Source organism: Dipodomys merriami, unplaced genomic scaffold, assembly GCF_024711535.1.
Source record: "Dipodomys merriami isolate MVZ:Mamm:240054 unplaced genomic scaffold, mDipMer1.0.p SCAF_2, whole genome shotgun sequence".
In the NCBI taxonomy this organism is placed as follows: Eukaryota; Metazoa; Chordata; class Mammalia; order Rodentia; family Heteromyidae; genus Dipodomys; species Dipodomys merriami.
This window is the reverse complement of record NW_027203381.1, coordinates 23186185-23207583: the sequence shown is the minus strand read 5'-3', so window position 1 is coordinate 23207583 and position 21399 is coordinate 23186185. Positions and strand designations below refer to the sequence as shown.

Genomic DNA, 21399 nt, shown 5'->3' with positions numbered 1-21399 from the left:
AACTAGAAGAAATCATGTTGAGTGAGGTAAGCCAAGAACAAAGAGACAATTAGCACATGGTCTCCCTGTTACATGAATGTTAAATCCAAGAAGCAGGATGATACGACAAAGTAAACAAGAGGCAAGAAACAAAGGACCTTCATTAAAAATGGTGCATTTGTATAGATCTCTAGAAATAATCTTTCAAAAAATTTCAAACAATATCGTAACTTAATTTACAACAAATCTCAGCTAAGAAAACTTGTGTAGTCATAACTATGTACCTAGCTCTCAGTCTACATTTGAAATTATTCCAGCAATTCATATGAAAGGCTGGTTTCACTCTTGCAGCAGTTCATTAACTCAGAAGGGAGATAACCTATGTTTTCTGATCATTAATTATATAAAATAATAAGTTAAATAATTGGAAAATAAAAAAAACATTTTCAAGAAAATTGACAATAACAAATGCTGGTGAGGGTCTGGCCACTAGCTGTTGGTGGGAATGTAAACTTGTTCAAGCACTCTGCAAAGAGTATGAAGACTGCCTAAGAAGCGAAACATAAAACTACCCTACGACCCAGCAATTCTACTCCTGGGCTTTTATCCGATAGAGCACAAACAAGGCCACACTAAAGCTACCAGCACAAGCATGATCACTGACACACTATTTATATGAAACCAAAGATACAGTATCAGTCCACATGCCACTTAATGAACAAATAGACCAAGAAGATGTACATATACCTAATGGAATTCTACTCATCCATTAGAAAAAAATTACATCGTGTCATTTGTAAAAAGACTTTGGACAAATTATATTAAGCAAAGTAATCCAGAACTAGAGAAACAAAAGTTTCATATTTCCCCTCATTGTGGTAGCTAGAATGCACCTATAAATCTACAAGTAAACACACTGGGTGGTATGCAAAGGATTACAAATGAATTAACTGAAGTATAATAAACTGTATGGAGAAGTCAAATAGTATATTTCTTTAGAAAGACTAAGTCAACGCCTCCAAAATAAGTGCTAGGGCATGAGTATGACGTGGGAGAGTAGAATCAAGAATTCATTGTGTATCCCCTAGAATTGAGAAAAATAATGGAAGAGGGTGGCTCAAACTGGAGTGAAGATTTTGATGAGGTGACACAGATTAAGATGCATTGTATACATAAACTATTTTGTTAAATGGTAAAAAAAAATAAATAAATACATAACCTAAAAATTAAGAAAAGTGAGGGAAGGGGTGAGTCAGGATGTGTGGGTGACAATGTTGGAAAGCAACACTGCATTCATAAACTGCTTTGTTGAATGACAACTCTTTTGTAAAACTACTTAACAATAATACACATCTCAAAAATGATAACAAAGTAAGTTTTTTAACCATAAATTAGGATATTTCCAAGTCACTTTCTTCCAGATAAAATTGTTATTCTTCCAGCTAGAGTTTTCTTTAGACAATTGTTTACGTCTACTATTGTAGTGGATAGTCATAAACTTAATACTACTCTATATGACGCTGTGATTTAGAGCAGCCAGAATATCTAGGACTTTTTGTTTGCTTAACAGAATTGGAGCCAGACATTGCTTACTGAATAATAACATTTTGCTCTCATGAAATTAACTCAAAGTTCTTCTTCTTTTGATGTCATTGTCCTTCTATTCAACAATGGCTAATAAATAATGATCAGTTCCTTCTCTTTCTTGTAATGTCAATCTTTAATTATGGCATTAACTTTTATTACATATGTAATTAAAAAGTAAAATAATCCCATTGATATGTGGGCAGAGGGCCTGATCCTAAATCATTACAATATATGGGTGCTTTGAAATTTTTAATTAAAAGTATATGAAGAATGAAGAGTTATTTGTAGCAATAATTGATTAATTAAGCTTATTTGTTGTAATACCTATGGCATTTTATAGAATGTAAAAATCTAATTTGAGAACAGATGATGAAGATAGCTAGCCTCACTCTAGTTTTATCAATCCTTTGGAGGACTTATCATATAACATTATAAATAAAACTTTCGAATTCCCACCCCTTCCAAATTCCCTCCTCATCACTTCCAATTCCATTTTTCCTTCCTGTCTCTTATACTGAAAGTGAACATCACAGGAGCTCCTAGTTCAGCTGATCTCTTCTAAACTGCAGTCTTGGCCCCAACAATGTCTTCTTTTCACATTCTACTTCCTCTTTTCATCTAAACTCACATTTACTTTACTTTTTCTTTTTCATTGAGCTCTTACTTCTTCTCTTTAATGAACTCTGATTACCTTCTACTACACATCATTCTTTTCTTTTTTTCATTCTTTCATTCCTCTCTGCCAGTTGAACCACATCCTCATCCTATTTTGCTTTTAGAATAGGATGTCACATTTATATGCAGCTATCCTGCACTGTGATATTCCTATTTGTTTCTTTTTGCAGCTTAGATGACAAGTGTATGCCACTTTAACCATCTTTTATTAGTTGAGATGGAGTCTTGTGAACTGTTTGCTCAAACTGATCTCAAACTTCAGTCATCCCAATCTCTGCCTTGGGAGTAGCTTGGATTACAGGAATGAGCTACTGAAACCAATTCTTCTCTAAATCTTGCATATCCCCAAGTAGCTTTTGTGGTTAAGCATAAGTATAATGGATGGAAGTAAGCAAGAGTTAACAATATTTTGTCAATCATACATGGTATATTAGATACTATTGTTTACGAATGTTTAAAAGTGAAAAGAAGAGGTACAAATACCTTGCCAGATTCCTGCCAGCTTTGACAGAAGAGTTGAACTGGAATGCAGTACCATCTGCTGTGTACTCATTTTCCTATGGCTATAGTGTAATTGGGATTGGCTTTAAAGGTAGGATGCTGGAGTTTAAACTGCACTGCTGCTCTCCACAAATTGCATGGAATAATTTATTAAACATTTCCTAATTCTCCTGTTTAGTATGTTACGAGCCTTATAGTAGGTATGATTGTTAAGTATCTTAAGTCCTGGTACCACCATTATCATTATGTTATAAATCAGGAATGGATGCACAAGCAGTTTTGGTAATTTGCCCGAGATTATATAATAGGAGATACATCTCTAGGTCAATTTCAGGCACTCAGCCTGCACTTACAATCATTATACTAATCATTATGTCTCTATAGGAAACTGCCAACATCCTTTTAAGCAGCAATAGCTTCCTTGTACATAAAATAGGTGTAGAATTTGTTTGAAGGTTAAATGGAATGGTAGGCATAAAAACGCACAATGACTCGCATATTATAGCAACTATCTTTGAGACTTTTCTGTGCTATATGGAGACTAGAAGCAGGGTTTCAATATTTGTATCACAGTAAAAATAATGTTTCAGTCCCCGTAATATCTATCACATAAGTCCTTGCTGATTTAATTATTTAATATGTTGTTTTGAAATTGTGTACCAAAAAAGGATGATATTCAATATTGATATAGTATCATAGTATAATCAAAATAGTACCAAACATAGTAACTTAAACATAGTAAATGATTGCTTTTATTTCTTTTAATGGTATCATCTAGAAAGTAGCTACTCATAGAAGAAAAGTTCTTATTTGATTTTACATACCTTACCAGTAGAAATGTTAGTACAATTGACTGTAGAATCTGCATTTTTACTTTAAACATGTGTTCTTATAGTCATTCAATTATAATTTGCACTCACTTTTCATGTTTTCCGTTGTTACTTTCTTTGTAATCATCTGATATTTAAGCAGAACAGTTGACAGGTTTTTGACACCTTGGAACGCTTTGCAATTCCTTATTAAGAAAAGTTGTATAATTCAATTTTGCAAAAAAAAGTCAGTTTTACTTTGCTCCAGCTCCAAATTCTAGGCAGCCTCTCTCTATACCTGTTCTGCATTTTCAAGAGTAACAAAGCTAGAGTGTGCTGTATCTGTAATCAAATATCATCTCCAAAAAATACGAAGGACCTGAAGTTTTGCGGAGAGATCAGGACATCCCATTGGGAATGCAAGGATTTCTATGCTGTCCCTTTGAGGTCATTTATAAATGTGTTACTATTAGATTAAAAAGATGATGAAGTTTCAGGAAAAGACTAATCTGGAGCTCCTGGGAGATGAATTACATAATGTCAAGTACTATGTTTAAAAGAAAGAAAGGAGGTAGCACCTAGTGAAGAAATGTGGCTTGTATGAACTCAAAGAATTTAATTAAAGAGTACTCACTTGTCAAGATTCATTCATTAATGACACAGAGAAATAAATAATATCTGGAAAATAAATACTTTAAGCAAATAGTGAGATTCAGGATAGAATGGGTAAAATTTCTGCCAGTTCTTCCAACATATTTATACTGTTTAAAGTCCTAAGAATGGTTTTTTCCCTCTCATCTATTTGTTTCATACTTTGAATAAAAGAAGGATTTCCTGGGATGTTATAAAAGTGATTCTGGTAATGTAAAGCAAAATATTCTTTCAGGTTGTATATTCTTCTTCTTATAATCTTCTTTAAAATTTGAAATTAGGATAAATTTTTCTGTCAGACAGATTTTGTTACACTCATAGTGGATTCACTGAAGTTTATTACGGAAACTAAACAGAAGTGAAGCAGATCTTGATTCTGTTGTGATGTCCATGGTGATATATATACATATATGTGTGTGTGTTTGTGTGTGTGTGTGTGTGTGTGTGTGTGTGTGTGTTTTTCCATCTGTTAATTTTTTTTTATCTACCCTAGGGTTGTCAAATCTTGCTACACATTGAACTCACCCCAGTTTCTGTTAAACTGCATCAATTTGAGGGTATCTCTTCAGACTTTGGAAGCAACAAAGGCCTAATTTACCTGTACTGAAAGTATCTTGAATTAATTTCGATTATTCATTTGCTCTTCCTTCGGTAACCCTGTAAGTCCATGTGGACAGTGGAAGTGCAACCTGATCATCAGTGACTGTTTTTCAGTAATGCATATCAATAAAATCCTGATGTGACACCACACAGCTCTTAGGAAGAAACACGGTGCAAATCACTTGTTTATTTTGCTCTTGTTACAGTATCTCATATAGAAATATGCCCTCTGGGAGCAATGCTGAAATGACACTAAGACTCCAAATAGAAATTTCTGTTGTGATGCTAGAAAACTGGGTATCAGCAAGTGAAAGAGAATCAAATTGGTAAGGATAGCATCTCTTTTCAAGAATACCTATTTCCAAAATCGAAACAGCCGTCCAAGATATTCTTCAAATTCTCTAGGAAAGTATAAAAGAGATTCATCATTTAGCTATAGAGCACTTTTAGTAACTCTGTGAATATAAAAACATAAGGATTTTGTTTGGGAAATGTGATGTTATTTCAAAATAGATCACAAAATGAATCTACACAGGTTTTCAATAAAAGGCATTGATTATTTTTGAAGATATTACTAAAGGGCTAGTTGTGAGGGGTTTTTTGCATATATTGTTCTAGGAGGAAAGGCTTTTAGTACAAAGTGAGGTTAAATATCATAGGAAAACATCATAAAGTCTAGTAAACCAGGATATTTATAAATGTTGAAAAGTCAACTAAGCCAGGCAAATGGGATATTCAGTTTATTTGTTAGCAATTGCAGCATACAGATTACATGATATTGTAATGGTAAATTCTGCACTAGGCCTGTTATGGTGTGTATGAGTTATCAACTGTTAAACATTCAAGTTGGAACCAAGAACTAGCCCTGACTGCAAAAGCAAGAATTAAAGGGATTCAGCTAAACATCTGTCTCTGTCTACATATAGTGGACAGAGTAGCTGACTTGATGCTATCGTTACATATAAAGAAGGCTAATCCTACCAAGACTTTTCTAGAGCAATAATACTTTATGGTAGCAATGTCTACACTGTAACAATTTACTGATAAAGATGAAGTCCAAGGTATTAAAAATGACCTTATGTCACTGAGAAGCTAAGCCATCACTATAAAACCCATTGATACCACACATATTGAATCTGAAAGCCAGCAAAAGTAACATTCCCCCAACACTGTACAGACCTTGTAACCAAAGCTAATAAACATTTATTGCAAAAGATTATTGGGGAAGCTTTCCAGAGCTGTTTTCTTTCCAGGGAAATATTTACTTACAGGAACTGAAGTTTAAAGACACTGTAACACTCACAATATTTTAGGCTGAGAAATGACCAGTAGGGGACATCGTAAGTGGTAGCACTTAAGGAACAAGAAGTCGGCACTTGACGGCCATTTTATTATACTGTTCACATATTGAAGAAATATATCATGAAGTTTGGAAAGATGTTTGAAACCCCAGGCCCGAGAATAAAAGCCAAACCCTATGGAGACTTGGAAACCATATTCTAGGCTCTGGACATATGTCAGAGGTCCTGAGGCATTAGCGAGGACCAGGCAGTGATGAGTCTTTCAGGCTTTATTAGAAAGAATGTTCTGGACAATAGTCTCTGACTGACCATAATTGTGACAATCTTCAAATGAACGTTCAGCAAACCAAGAAGGTTGCCTGTCTTGCTGTTTTACCTCTGTGTTCTGTGGTTTAAAATGTCTGAAATAATTTTGAAGGACATTCATAGAGCTTTTGCTTTCTCATGGTTTGAGTTCTTGCAAAGTTATCTGGTTTTGGTCCTATGATGGAGGTTACATAAAAGGATGTAACAACCTCAGGTGTTTATATAAATGTAAGTTGTCAGATGAGATTGTGAGCACAGTCCAGTGTCTTCTCTATTTATAAAAGCCAGGAAGAATAGTTGAACAAAAAATGCTTATTCATATTTGTCACAGGCAGATTTGTCTCATTCATTCTCTTTTCCCCTAATATATTGTTCTAATCAGCAGACATATTTTCTGGCCTCTTGGATACCACGATCTTACTTATGGCTTGAGCTAAATCACAGGGGCCTCTAGCCCTTGGCTTTCCTGATGTGAAGTACTATATAGAAAATGAGTTACTGCAAATAAGACAAGGGACATTGCTATAAACCTGTCAACCTCATCTCCAGGATTTTCTTTCCAAATAGCTCTACACACTTTCTTGCTATTATTTCACATTGAGAAAGGGCAAGCCTATATTAAAGTTAGGCATTTATGGATCTCATGTTTCAACACATTCTCAATAATGCAAAGGAATTGGGAATATTAAGCATAGATCATTCTGGATTGTTTTTTGGTGAAGAGCCAACATTCCTGTGTGTGCATTCAACTGGCATTCAGTATTTACCTAGCATGAAAAGTAGAATGAGTTTCATATCGCTTGAAGGTTTGTTTGTAACATTGCAGATTTCTGCACTCCCACCCACGAATATCAAACAATTGTGGGGCAGGAGATGCTGGTACACTGAATAGAAATGTAGCTAACCCTCAAAGAACAGACAGCCTTTAATTTCATATCATCTAAGGCAGAGTCAAGGCTGGATTCAGGAAATTAAAAGTAACTCCAAAACCAGTCTTAAGATTTTGTTTGGTTCTGCCTTAGTAACTCAAAATAGGGAAATAAAAGATGATGTTAATGAACAAAACAATTCGTCAGAGCTGTATTCAGAAGATTATATTCTTAGCATAACATGTAGCCAATTTATCTCTCCTTTGGGAGATAATTAATATGAGGGGGGAAATGAAGTGAGTCTTGTCATAAGAGACAAACACTTTCCTGCCAAGCAACTTGATTCAGAACAGTAACGTCACTGCAAGTAACTTGTTTTCTTATTCTTGATTTTGACAATTTATATATTTGTACCATGTATATTATGTTAAAATAACCACTTGAGCTGGGTTCCAGTGGCTCACGCTTGTAATTCCACCAACTCATGTGAGTGAGATTTGAGGATTCTTATGCAAGCACTTATGGAGTAGGAAAGTCCGTGAGACTCTTACCTTCAGTTAACCACCAAAAAGATTGAAGTGATGCTAATTTAATTGTCAAAACACCAGCCTTGAACAAAAAAAGTTAAGGGGCATGTCCCATGTCCTGAATTCAAGCTCCAGTATTCACACATATACAGACACACACACACACACACACACACACACACACACACACACACACACACATTATTTGAATGTTCAATGACATCAAAGTTATCCTGGATATAAAGAAATAATAATCAACTAAAAGACTGAAAAAAAGGCCCAGGTGTGATTTTTTTTAGCTGCAGAAATAAATATTCTACATCACCTTGTCTATTCAGAGAGCTGCCTAGCTCTGGCTTCATCTGGGAGCTTGATAGAATTGCAAAATTTCAGACACTAAGTCATCATCACCCAGACTTACTGTGTTAGACTAGAATTTTAAGTGAAAGATTCAAACACACATTGGATTTTGAAATTCACGGTTTTATATGTACTCAGAAGGAAGATTGGGTATGTCCCTGTTTGTGTATGTGAGAATATAGGAAACACATATACACAAACATACACATACATACCCACACAACTCACAAGGAAATCTTACTGTCATTTAAAAAAAAATTACAGTCTAAACTATGCGATGACCTTTGCCTCTCAAATCTTAACTCTAAAAGAGCTTAGATCTGCATCATGAGCTTGGTCAGACAAGGCACAAAGTTCAGAACTAGTGTATGTCTGAGAAAAGCAGAAATGATCAGATAAGTTGATGTTAGGGAAATGAACCCTAACATAAAGACTCAAATGGTTTTTCTTTCTTGCTATTGTTTCTAACATATTTATAAGATGATTTCTTTGTTGCTTTGTATGTCCCTCCCCCATGGTATAATCCCTGTTTTCACTGTATTTGATGTTGGTATAATTTGGGGAGGGGAAGGGAAAAAACAAATTGTTTAAATAGGGATACAGGTGGACCCATTGCAACAATGAGATGTACACGATGTTATGTCGAAAAACGAACCTTACAACTTTGGCTGGTGGGGGGGAGAGGTGGGAGATGGGAGGGCAGGGATGGGAAGGGGAAACAAAGGAGGAGGCAACAATGCTTGATAAGAAATGTACTCATTTCCTTACTCATGTAATTGTAACCCCTCTGTACAGTATCTTCACAGTAAAAAAACTTATTAATAATAATAACAAAAGAAATAGTAAAGATAAAAAAGTTCAGAAGACCATAACCTGAACAAATAATCAGCATGGTAGTACACACATTTTATTCCCAGATGTTTTAGACATGTAACAAATGAAGAGGTGACACTGATTAAGATATTTTACTCATTGCCTTACTCATTTAACTGTAGCCCCTCTGTACAGCATCTCTACAATAAAATAAAATATAAAGAAAAAAATGACCTGGGCAAAAAAATAAACCATGTCACAACATAATTTGAGCAAAACAGATTGAAGTCTTGGCTTGGACAATAGGGTAACTGATTAGCAAGTACAAAAGTATTAGTTCAAACACCACTATTGCATAATAATAATAATAATAATAATAATAATAATAATAATAATAATAATAATAATAATAATAAATGGAAATCAAAGAGAAAAATCACTGTGTATAACAGTACATTGAAGTTTTAACTCTAACACCTTTTCTTATATCCTCATCAGCACCCATTTTACACCAATCTTCAACATGACAGCTCATATCTGCTGGCCTCACACCAAAGGCAAGATTGTAAAGGAAGTAGAGCCATAAGGAATATATAGAAATAATATTGTTATGACATCCATTTTCCAAAGAGGGTTGACATAACAATTTTACTAAGGTAGTATAGTAAGTGTTAATGCTTAAGAACAGAAAATATGCAAGACTTCCCTGTAATAATTTTGCACACATCATCTCGTTTATTCCCATAATGATACTTTAGCATGAATGTGATTACTACTCTACTTGATAAATGTCAAGAGTTATGTTTGAAAACTTTATATATATTACCAGGATTCATATCAGTTAACCAGCATGCTATTCTTGTTCTGAATATAGCATTCAATATATATGAAGTTGGCACTAATACAAGCTTGAGTGGCATCAGAAGGTACAAGTTCACAGGTTAGAAATAGGACACAAACAGAAGTAAGACCAGTTCACAGCCCTCTCAGGCCATCTCAATGAATCCAGTTCAATAAATCAACTGTCACATTGGGATTTCAACAGTTACATGGGATTTTTTTCTTAAACTGATGCACATCCATTTATTTTATTTCCTTTGGAATATCTGCAAGCACTTACTAGGTCATGGTATTTTCATCATTTACTTGAATTGTTCTATTGCCATGAAAAGTACCTTAATTTCTCCAGCTACATTCTGAGTTCCTTGTGGGGAGGGAATTATTCTTAAATTTTTCTTCTTCCATTAGCAAGTATTGCATGTTCTTTGGCCTTCATTTCTTTGAACATGTGTATAGGTTCATTGGTGAATAGTCTATAATACCTTATGGAAATTCCTTACTAAACTTTATCCATGTATCCATGTATATACATATATATATATATATATATATATATATATATATATATATATATATATACACACACACACACACATACATGTATATATCCTTTGTGCTTCAACACAGAAGAGGAAATTTGTCAACCATGTTCCATCACATTTTCTCCTTCTCTCTGTAGTCTGTATGTCACTATGCATCCCATATTCTGTAATGCTTAGGGGCTAAAACTATTTGTTGATAATTATTTTCTTTTGCTCATAATATGAAAATCATGATTCTTTCCATGAATACATTTAAAATCAGTATTGTATTTAATGTTGAATATTCATTCTGAAATTAAATACATTGTTGCAGATATTTTAATAAGACATAAAGTATCCCCATGAGAATGAGTGGATTGGAGAATTCCACAAGAGTAGATCATACTCTCAAAACCAACTAAGCAACTCAAGGGCAGCGATGGGAGGGAGGGAATGAGCGGGAAAGAGGGAATAGCTGACTGTAGAGAGCTGCGTGCAGCTGCACCTGGAAGATGGTGCCGGCTTCCGCCCTCTGCCTTCCCGATGGTGAGTGCTCTCTGTGGTAAACAACTCCTTATATGGCTAAGGCAAAGAATCTGGCTTGCTTCCGCGCACCTGAACCTATTGATGGTTCCCACTTGGCGTATCAGGGTTGGCTACCCAGCGGGTACTTAAGGCTGCGGGGAATTCTCCCCGGGGTTGGGGTCAGAAGATTACTCAAAGGTCCTGAATAAACTGCAGAGAGAAGAGTTCGGTGTCGCGTCTTCTTTGCTGGTCGAGGCGGTAGCGACAGCTGACACTAAGCAAGAGGAAAGAAATGTACATACCACCCAATGCAGAAGAAATAACTGTATCATCAAAACTCATAGAACGCATAAAACTTTATAGACCACGATAGACAATTTGCCCCATGACAGTTAGAATGTATTTATGACTTTAAGTATCACTATCCCACAATACTGTGAAATTTGTGCTATTTATGTAAACAATCACAATAAAAATTGCAAAAAAGAATAGATCATACTGTAAATTACATTTCTGTTAGTGAAGACTATTTAGACTGACAATGTAAAAAGTTAATATATTTTAAAAAATATTTATCTTATTTGACAGAATGGTTGCCCATGGGGTAATCCAGTGTCTGCTGGGTGCATGAAGAAGACAATTCTAACATGCAAGTGAGAATTCAAAAGGGCATATAAACAATGATCAGACAAAGACACTGAAATTCACCTATGATACAGATACTTGGAAAGCACAGGGATAACAATAAAATGGGCTGTTAACTAGTAAAAAGTAGAAACTTGTAAAAATGTATTATTGAGATCATGTTGTTTAATAACCATTTGTAGATTTGAGTATATAAGATAAGTATTTTCTTAACTTAGAAGTAATTAAGTTGAAATCATTATATTATAGCCTTTACCTTGCTCTAGTGGTTTAAAAAAAGATTCCACCTATTTGTGTTTAAACTTTACTCTCAACTGAACACCAAAAGCACAGGATTCTACTTCGTCAGCTAGTAAAAATCTTGACCAACATTCCCTAGCTTGCCTGGCTTTATTGGGGTCATTTGTTGCTTAAGAAGTGCCAAAATATTTTTATGCAAGGAAATAAAACTCAAATCCCACTCATAATCCTTCTGTTTGTGAATAGGAATGAGTTAGGGACATTGGTAACTCTAAGCTGTCTACATCATAAATGTCATTGTATGTTGCTCCTTCTTGAATCTGATTTTAAGTTTGTTGGAGAAGTTTTACAGACCCTCCTAGTAATATTTTCTAATTAGGAATCCAATAGAATGACTTTCAATGCCAATTTCACTCCTAAGCGATTTCTCTTTGCTTAGGGTATAATTTTCTCTCTAAATATGATAACATGAAATGATATAGTTCTGAAATTATAGTTTTAAAAATTAATAATTAATGAATGTAAAACCATTTTTTCTCAAACTTAAGTTTCAAGTTGAATTTTTTAACTAATATCACAGTTTCCCCCCCCCCCCCGCCATTTTGTTATGAAATAGGTATACTAGGCAAGTAATGTCTACAAGTCAAATGTGGACCATAAGAATGATCAAAGAAGTGACTACTGGGTACCCATGGGAATTAGGAGTTGATGTTAATGGAAATAATAAGGCCTCATCCTAATGCCAGATCCTCATTCTAGAATTTCTATTTCCTACAATAAAAAACCTCTTAAAAATCTTACAACTATATGACAAATTAAAAAAGAAAAATATATACTATGTGGATTTACATAGTATAGGATTTACAAGCTTAGCCGTGGCAATCCTTGAATTGGAAACAAGGTTTCATAAATTCCCAAACATTCAATCGATAAAATCAGATAATTTAATTGATACATACCCTCACGAGGGATTCACAATTTTCAGTCCAGAAATAAGTAAAAGAAAATCAAATTTGATGAAGGATGTGAATATCTTTATAACTTCAGAGCTCATCTCACCCTAAGGTATACCAGAATATGTAATAACTAATAAAAACAATTTCTAAGAATTGGTTTTAAGTTGGAATAATACATGGCCTTTTTAGAAGAGAGTTAAATGCATTTATTATTGGTGAATAGCGTATTCCCCTGACTAAAGTAGTTCTAAATAATGTACACTTTGGAGATGACAAATTACTAAGCAATGCACATTTCAGTCAGAATAACATGGGAATTAAATAAAGAGAAGCAATTTCAGACAGAATATAGTACTTGGTTATAGATGACAGGCAGGTCTCTATAAAACATTAAAAAAATAAAACCAGAGCATTGTGATTTCTGGAGCTATTTTCTTTTGAATTTATATTCTAATGTAAAAGTGACTTTTTGTGGGGGAGGGGAGGCTTGAACACAAGGCCTGGGCATTGTCCTTGAGCCTTGTTGTGCTCAAGGCTAGGGCTCTACCACTTGAGCCACAGCACCATGCCCAGCTTGTTTGAGTAATATATTGGAGCTCAGAGTCTCTAGGACTTTTCTGCCTGGGCTGTCTTTGAACCATGATCCTCAGATCCTGAGTAGCTAGGATTACAGGCATGAGCCACCGGCACACAGCCTAAAGGTGACTTTTTAAAAATTATTAAGAAACAAAAAGATAAAACAAAAATGTAAAGACATATTTGGAAAAAAAAGTCTCAAAACATAAATTCTCATTCTCAATCAATAATGTGGTTGATCAGATGATAGTAAATCTATAATTTGGACAACATTTCATTTGGAAATTCAGATAGATATATTTCAATATATTCTTTTATTTCTATATATTTGGTCTTTCTGGGATTTCATCATAAGCTCTCTCTTGTTCGATGCATCTTTTTTAAAAATGCAATGTAAATTACAAGACAGTAATTTATTTTTTAGTATTTTTATTATCTGCAAGAAGGTACAAAGTACTTTCCATTTTGCAAAGCAGAATATGAATACCATGAATCTTGATCAATTAATGTCTTTCCTTTCAACATTATCAGCCATCCCTCCCATCTCCACCATTTGCTTATAATTTTGTAGAATATGCGCTGAATTTTCTGGCTTTTATTTCTCTATGCTTTCTTGAGGTACATGCTAATCAATGCATTTTTTTAGGTGCAGGGACAGATCTTCAAACATTTGCATATGTGCTGCTACTTTATTAACTCAATTATTCTTGGTATTAAAGATTGATCAGAGGGATTCACACATGCTTGACAAAGGTCCTGTCACTGAGTTACATCTTATCTTACTGACAGGTTAACATGTATTCAAAGTGGCTAATCTTCACTATCCTTTTAATTGATAATACCCACCCGATGGCGGCAAAATACAAGATATATTTAATATTTCTGCTATATGGCATATCACTACAGGGAGACCACCCCTGAACAAAAAAATCACAAGATGCACAAAGTTCAGTACTGTACTGTGGATACTTCATTCAATTTTCCCATACTGCCATGCGACTTAACTTCCAATAAAATCATTTTACTTTTCAACAAATCTAAAAATAAAAAAACTTACTTTGTCTCTTAGATTAACTTCATTATGTTTTCGTTTTCTTTTTAACCACCAATATGTTTTGAAAGACATATTTTCAAAAGATTAAAAATGAAAATGCAACACATATCCTACAAAATTAAGAAAAGTGAGGGACAGGATAGATTGGGAAAGATGAGTGAAAATGTTGAAAGGGGCGACATTGGTGAAGATGTACTCATAAACTAATTTGTTGAATGGCAATTCCTGTGTACAATTACTTAAAGATAATATAAATATTTTTGAAAAACAAAACTTAAGGGCAAGGAAACAGAATATTATGTAATGGATATTCCAAAACACAACTGAAGTTAATGTATTATTGAACTTCTCTGAGTCTATTTAGCTGCTTTAGTGAAGGAATATAAAATTTCTATCTTAGCATTTCCTTGACTTTTTAATTTTTAACATAAAAATTGGCAAAAATTTCATGTAATAGATAAATGATATGGGATTTCTGTATGAAATATAGTACACAGATTCATTATATGATAATTAACACAGAAGAGAGAAAGGAAGTAAAATGTGACAGCTTCTACTAACTGCAATCATGAAAAGTTTTACAGAGAATAAATAAAAATATGTAAAATTCAAAAAGGCAGAAATATTAGATTGCTATCTTTTGATATGTAAATAATCATTTAATTCAAAACATAGTTGAGGCAAAATCAAATTTATGATCACTGTGGCATGTATATATTTTATGGCAAGACTATAAAATAAAAAATCAATACAGTACTTTAACAGTGGATTCAACTTATAGCAATAATTTCACACACTTGAAGCTTTTCGTTATTAAAATTTAGTTAGTTAGTTAGTTGGTTTTGACAGTCCAGGTGCTTAAACTCAGGGCCTGGGCACTGTCCTTAAGCTTCTTTGCTCAAGGCGAGTCTCATGGACTTTTCTGCTTAGGCTGACCTTTGAACAGTGATCCTCAGATCTCAGCTTCCTGACTAGATAGAATCACAGAGATGAGCCACCATCAGGCTAATTTTTATTTTATTTCTTTTTTGTGCCTGTGTGTGTGTGTGTGTGTGTGTGTGTGTGTGTGTGTGTGTGTGTGTGTGTGTGTGTGTGTGTGTGTGTGTGTATGTGTGTGTAGTGATACTAATGATTGATCTCAGGTCCTGTGTGCTATCCCTTAGCTTTCTGCTCTAAACTGGCATGCTACCACTTGAGCCAACAGATCAATTTCCAACATTCTTCTGTTTAGAGATAAAAGTTTCTTATTGCTGTTTCCTTTTTTTAATTAGTTTTTTATTATGAAAATACTGTGTAAAGGGGTTACAGTTACATGAACAAGGTAATGAGTACATTTCTTATCAAGCATTGTTGCCTCCTCCTTTGTTTTTCCCCTACCACCCATTTTCTCCCACCTCAACGACACTCCCCTAAATTATACATCCCTCACCTAAATTATAAAGTTCATTTTTCAACATAGTGTCTTGTACATCTCATTGTTGCAATGGGTCAACTTGTATCCCTATTTAAACATTTGTTTTATCCCTTCCCCTCCCCAAATTATACCAACAACAAATACAGTGAAAACAGGTGTTATACCATGGGGGAGGGGCATACAAAGCAACAAAAAAAAAAATCACATGGTACCTTATAAGTATGTTAGAAACAATAGCAAGAAAGAAAAAACAACTTATTTTCTTATCTTGGGTTCATTTTGCTTCACAGCATCTTATCTGACCTTTTCTGCTTGTTTTTATTTTGATGCTTGATATGGGTCTGTTACATTGCTTTAACTCATCTTGGTTTAGTTTGGTCATATGAATATTTGCTAGAAATTCTTCTGTACACGTATAGGAGAATCTTAACAGATGAACTGAAAAGCTCAAAAGCTATGTACATAAGACCATATAAGATGGTGATAAGTGAAATGAATCCCAAGATATGGACATAAGAAGTCTGTCTTTACTGTTGTTGCTTAAAATGTGATTTTTTTTGTTTTCTTTGTATGTTCTTCCCCCTATGGTATATCCCCTGTTGTCACTCTACTTGATTTTGGTACCCTGCATTTTGTATATACATTTGTCTAATCTGGGGAGGGGAAGGGGAATAACAAAATGGTGAATAAGGACACAGGATGACCTATTGCAACAATGATACCCACAGGACAGTATATTGAAAATGAACTTTACAGTTCAGGTGGGTTGGGGGTCCGGAGGAGTTTGAGAGGTGGGGGAAGGAAGAAATAGTGGGACAACAACAAGGGAAGGGGTAGCAATGGTTGACAAATAATCTACTTATCGCCTTACTCATGTAACTGTAATCCCTCTGTACATCCTCTTTCTTACATATGTCTTCTCCAGGCTGGCTTTGAACAATGATCCTCAAATTTCAACCTCCTGAGTAGCTAGGATTACAGGTATGAGCCCCTGGCATCCAGTCCCTATGCTGTTTTATTTTATTTTTTTTTTGAATTTTTAATTGAAAATGCTAAAGGGGGGTTACAGTTACATAAGCCAGGAAAAGAATTCATTCCCTTTTGGATAATTTCATCCCTTCCCTTGAAACTTTGATAATCTCAAAAATGTTTGACTCATTATCTTGACTATGCTAAGTAAGGTTTCCATGAACATAATTGTGCTGATGGCTTCACTCTAACCTTGTTTGTTCTCTTTTGGATAAATGCTCAGGAGTGTAATTGCTTGGCCATAGGGTAGTTCTATTTAGTTTTTTGAGGAACTTCCATTCTACTTTCCAGAGTGGTTGACCAAACTTACATTACCAACAACAGTGCAATAGAGTTCCCTTTGGGCAACTCTTTGTCAGAATTTGTTATTCTTAGTTTTTTTTTTGATTATGACCCAGATCCTACTCAGTGGACGAATAGATCAAGCAAATGCGATATATATACACAATGGAATTTTACTCATCCACCATAAAAACATTATATTGTACCATTCATATAATTTGCATGTTTTCCCTTATTTGTGGTAGCTAGAATGTGCCATAATAGTATGCACGGAGTTAAAGATGAATGAACTCAAGGATATAGACTCCATGGAAAGGTCAAATAGTAAATTGTTTAGAAAGACTAAGTCAAAGCCCAACAAAATAAGTACCAGGAAATGGGTACTTTCAAAAGGGGTGGGGTGGTTGGTAAGGATAAGGGGAAAGGAGTAGGTAAATGAAGAGAATCCATTGTCTATACCACCAAACTCAGAAAAATCTGAAAAAGGGTGGATTGAAGGGGGGTGAAAATGGTGAAGGGGTGACACAGATCAAGGTGTGTTGTGTACATAACTGCTTCATTTAGTAGTAAAAACGCATTCACTATATATCCTAAAAATTAAGAATTATGAGGACAAGGATGGGTTTGGAAGGGTGAGTGAGAAGGTTGAAAGGGTGATGGTGATCAAGACACAATGCATTCATAACCTGCTTTGTTTCATGGCAACTTCTTTGTACAACTACTTAAAGATAATACACAAGATTTTAAAGTAAAACCGAAGTTCAAATCTTTTCTGGATTACAGCTGAATTGCAGGTTTAGTACAACCTCTCTAAATGAATACACAATGATCATTAGAATAAAAATGTAAGAATAGAAAGAATGACACTGCCCCATTTGTAAGGAAATGGAAAGACTTAGTACAAGTCATATTAAGTGAAGTAAGCCAGACCCAAAGAAACATAGGTCCCATGGTTTGCCTTATTTTCCATACTTAGTATGCATCTAGGAAATCTAGCAAATGAGCAGAATAGCTCAATTGCTACATACATGTAACCATACAACATGACATTAAGTGAAATAAACTCCAAAGACATTGGCCACAAGAGGCTTGTTGTTGTTGTTTTTAATGTACTATGTGATTTTTATTTCTTTTGTATGTTCTTCCCCCTATTGTATATCACTGTTGTCATTTGATTTTGGGACTCTGATATTGTATATATGTTTATTTAGACCTTAAGTTCTACCTCACTAATAAATACTAGAGAAAAAAAGATAAACTCATCATTCTTCTATTAAAAAAATCTCCTGGTCTAATTAGGGGACTGTTCTTCTAATCCTCTTGGCATATAACAAAAATTAAACATGGAAATGAAATAGTTACCCAATTGGGAAAGTTGTGCTATTTAGACTCACTGGAAAATAGAGAAGACTGAATGACTAGGCTAAAATTTTAGCACACGATTGAACAATGTTCAAGTTCATATGTGGTCTATGTTTATTGTAGGGGTAGGATTGACAATTCACAGAAGAAAGTGTAGTAGGTATGGCTGTCTCTTTGATGGTGCTAAAGGAAAATCATGAAGCAGAGGTTGTTTGGAAACAAGACTGGAAATGTAGACTTCAGGTTGTAGGATATTGGTAGCACTGCTGTTGTCTTTAAGCTTTAATGTAATCTTGGAGCACCAGAGCAAGGAATGATATATCTGACTAGATGTCTTAGAAAGATATCACTGGGAAAAGAATGTAATGCCGATATATGGAGAAAAGAATATTACTGAAAGTGATGGTGAGTCCCCTAAAAAGGACATTGGATATAGACATAGTGGAAGAAAGTAGATTTATGTTGAAGAAAAAATCAATACGGCATGAACTATCCATGAAAATGTCTAAAACATTTTTGGGGAGAAGGATTAAGCATGCACCACTTTTTGGCTGATGGAATACCTATAATTGAGAATGAGAATATATTAAGAAAACATTGAAAACAAAGCAATAAGTTCAATTTTCATCATGTTGAGGGTGCACATATTGACTTTATTGGTAGATGTAATAACACACCTGAAAATTGGGCTAATGCTGGAAAAATATCTACTAAGATCCAAGAAGTTAATATTTAAGCAATTAGATGATGCTGTATAAGGTGGCTATATTATGTTGAGAATTGTAAGAAAGTCAGTTTCTTTCCATGACTCCTTAACTTTATTTTTAAAGACAGTCAGCACGTTGGTGTAATAGATACAGATAAGTAACTGGTAAGTAATTTCCAATATTTCCAATATTGGAAATCTATTTAGTGTGAGAATTCACACTTCAGCTTAGGAAATTTACTTCCTTGCAATCCTCCCATAATCATTGTAACAACAGACTCAGAACCATACAGCTTTTCTTGGAGAATGAATGAGAGGAAATGTGAAAAGAACACAGAATTAACTTTGTTCCTTATAATTTTACTAAAAAGTAAAACCCACATGTGAGACAAAAACCAGGGAGATTTCATGATACACCAGCAGGCTTACTGTACTGGTTGTCAAGTTGCTAGAGAAGAAAGCAATGCTTGACTGGCTAACTATAACTGGGAGGCAAGAAAGAAACATCATTGTTTTGGTCAATAAAAATACACATTAGACTGTGGCAGTTACTCAGACCAGTAATCTTAGTTACTCAGGAAGCTGAGATCTGAGAATATGTTCAAAGCCAACCCAGGAAGCAACATTATGACACTCTATCTCCATTAACCACTAAAATGCTGGAAGTAGAACAGTAGTTCATGTGAGAGAGGTCTGGCCTTGAGCGAAAAAGCTCAGGGACAGCAGCCAGGCTCTGAATTCAAGCCCCAGGACTGGCCCCAAAAAAGAAAAAAAGAACAAAGAATAAACGTCTCTGAAAGAGACTGCGGTGTACATACACACACACACACACATACATATATATGTATGTATCTATATACATTTACTTATTTAAGGGATGGCATGCTAGCATTGCTAAAGTAGTATTTGACTATGCAATTGAGTGTCACTGATGTGATGATACTCTTGAAAGCTCAAAAAAGAAATAGAGTCCAAGAAGATTGACTAAAGTTTTGTGTTGGGTTGGTACTGGACAGAATGATAATTATATAATGGTTCCTAAATTTAGCGTGGAATTTGAGGTGTCAAGAGACTGAAGTCAAGTGACGTGAGGATGGATGGGAGAATGTAGTCATAGAATTTGGTGTATAAATGTAAAAAATGGAACTAGGAAAATTGAGGGACTAGTTCAGGTTCTGAGAGATCAGGGAGAATGATGAAATAAATGACATTAAGATGCGTTGTACTCATCTTCTTAAACTGGCACGTTTTAAATGAAACCCCTTCTTAAGGATAACACAAGAGTTACATAAATAGAATAAGTAAGTCAAGATCCCTAAAAATAAATGAACAAATAAACAAACGAATAATCTTTGAAATGTTTTCTCAGTTTGGAAATAAATACCAATGTTCACCATATCTTTCTTCTCAGTGGATCTCAGCTTAGCTCCCCCATGAAAGTAACCTGGCTTTTGTCTTTGTGTGCACACAGCTTATTTATTTTATTGACTTATGGCATATTGTTACTCAAAATTTGCTGATGATTTCTTCTGACATTATATAATCTAAAATGCTTTTGGCCTATGTGTTTCCTGATACACCCCGCCCCTGATACGCCCCGCCCCCTCTGCCACTGTGGCCTTCAATTTAATGACACATTCCTCTGGAGTCTATTTCCCCAAATATTCACAAATGTTGCCATTTACTTCCTTTTGAACTCGGCACCGGTGCTACTTCTTCAGCATGGACATCCTTAAAGTTAATAAAACCTAACTCTCCCATCACTCTCCTTTTGCTACAACACAACTTGTCATTGCTATCATAATGTATTACATATTTGTCCCGAAACATAAATTCTGTAGATCAAAATATGTCCCCCAGAATACACAATAAGTGAATGGAAAAATGTAAAATTGGTACAGCAAGTTTGCACCTGGCTGGAAAAAGTCTAAAGGCAGGAACAATTTGTTCTCTTTGCAAACAATTTTCTGGGAGATTTATTTTCCAGGTCTGGAAAGTCTGTCATCACAATGTCAAATAAGCTGTATGAGGGGAGAGGAATTGATAATCCGTAGATTACCAGTCACTTCACCAGAATCTTTCAGTTTAAAAATTGAGCTACAATTTATTTCTTTACTTCTTACAGAAGTAGCTCCTGAGACACAGCCTACCACTGCTCTTTAATTTCCTCATTGGTGATAATGCAGAAGGTAATTAATTGGATAAGAGTGTTTTTGATTCAACTCAATAAAACTTGTAAGATATTGAGTGCCACAGACTATGAATGTGAGG

At 34.7% G+C, this 21399-nt stretch overlaps 1 protein-coding gene across 1 annotated transcript in view; it reads right to left on the bottom strand.

The window, feature by feature from the left end:
- Nucleotides 1–21399, bottom strand: part of Rit2 (Ras like without CAAX 2) — a 305476-nt gene that overhangs the window by 252795 nt on the left and 31282 nt on the right. The gene's annotated exons all lie outside the window — the stretch shown is intronic.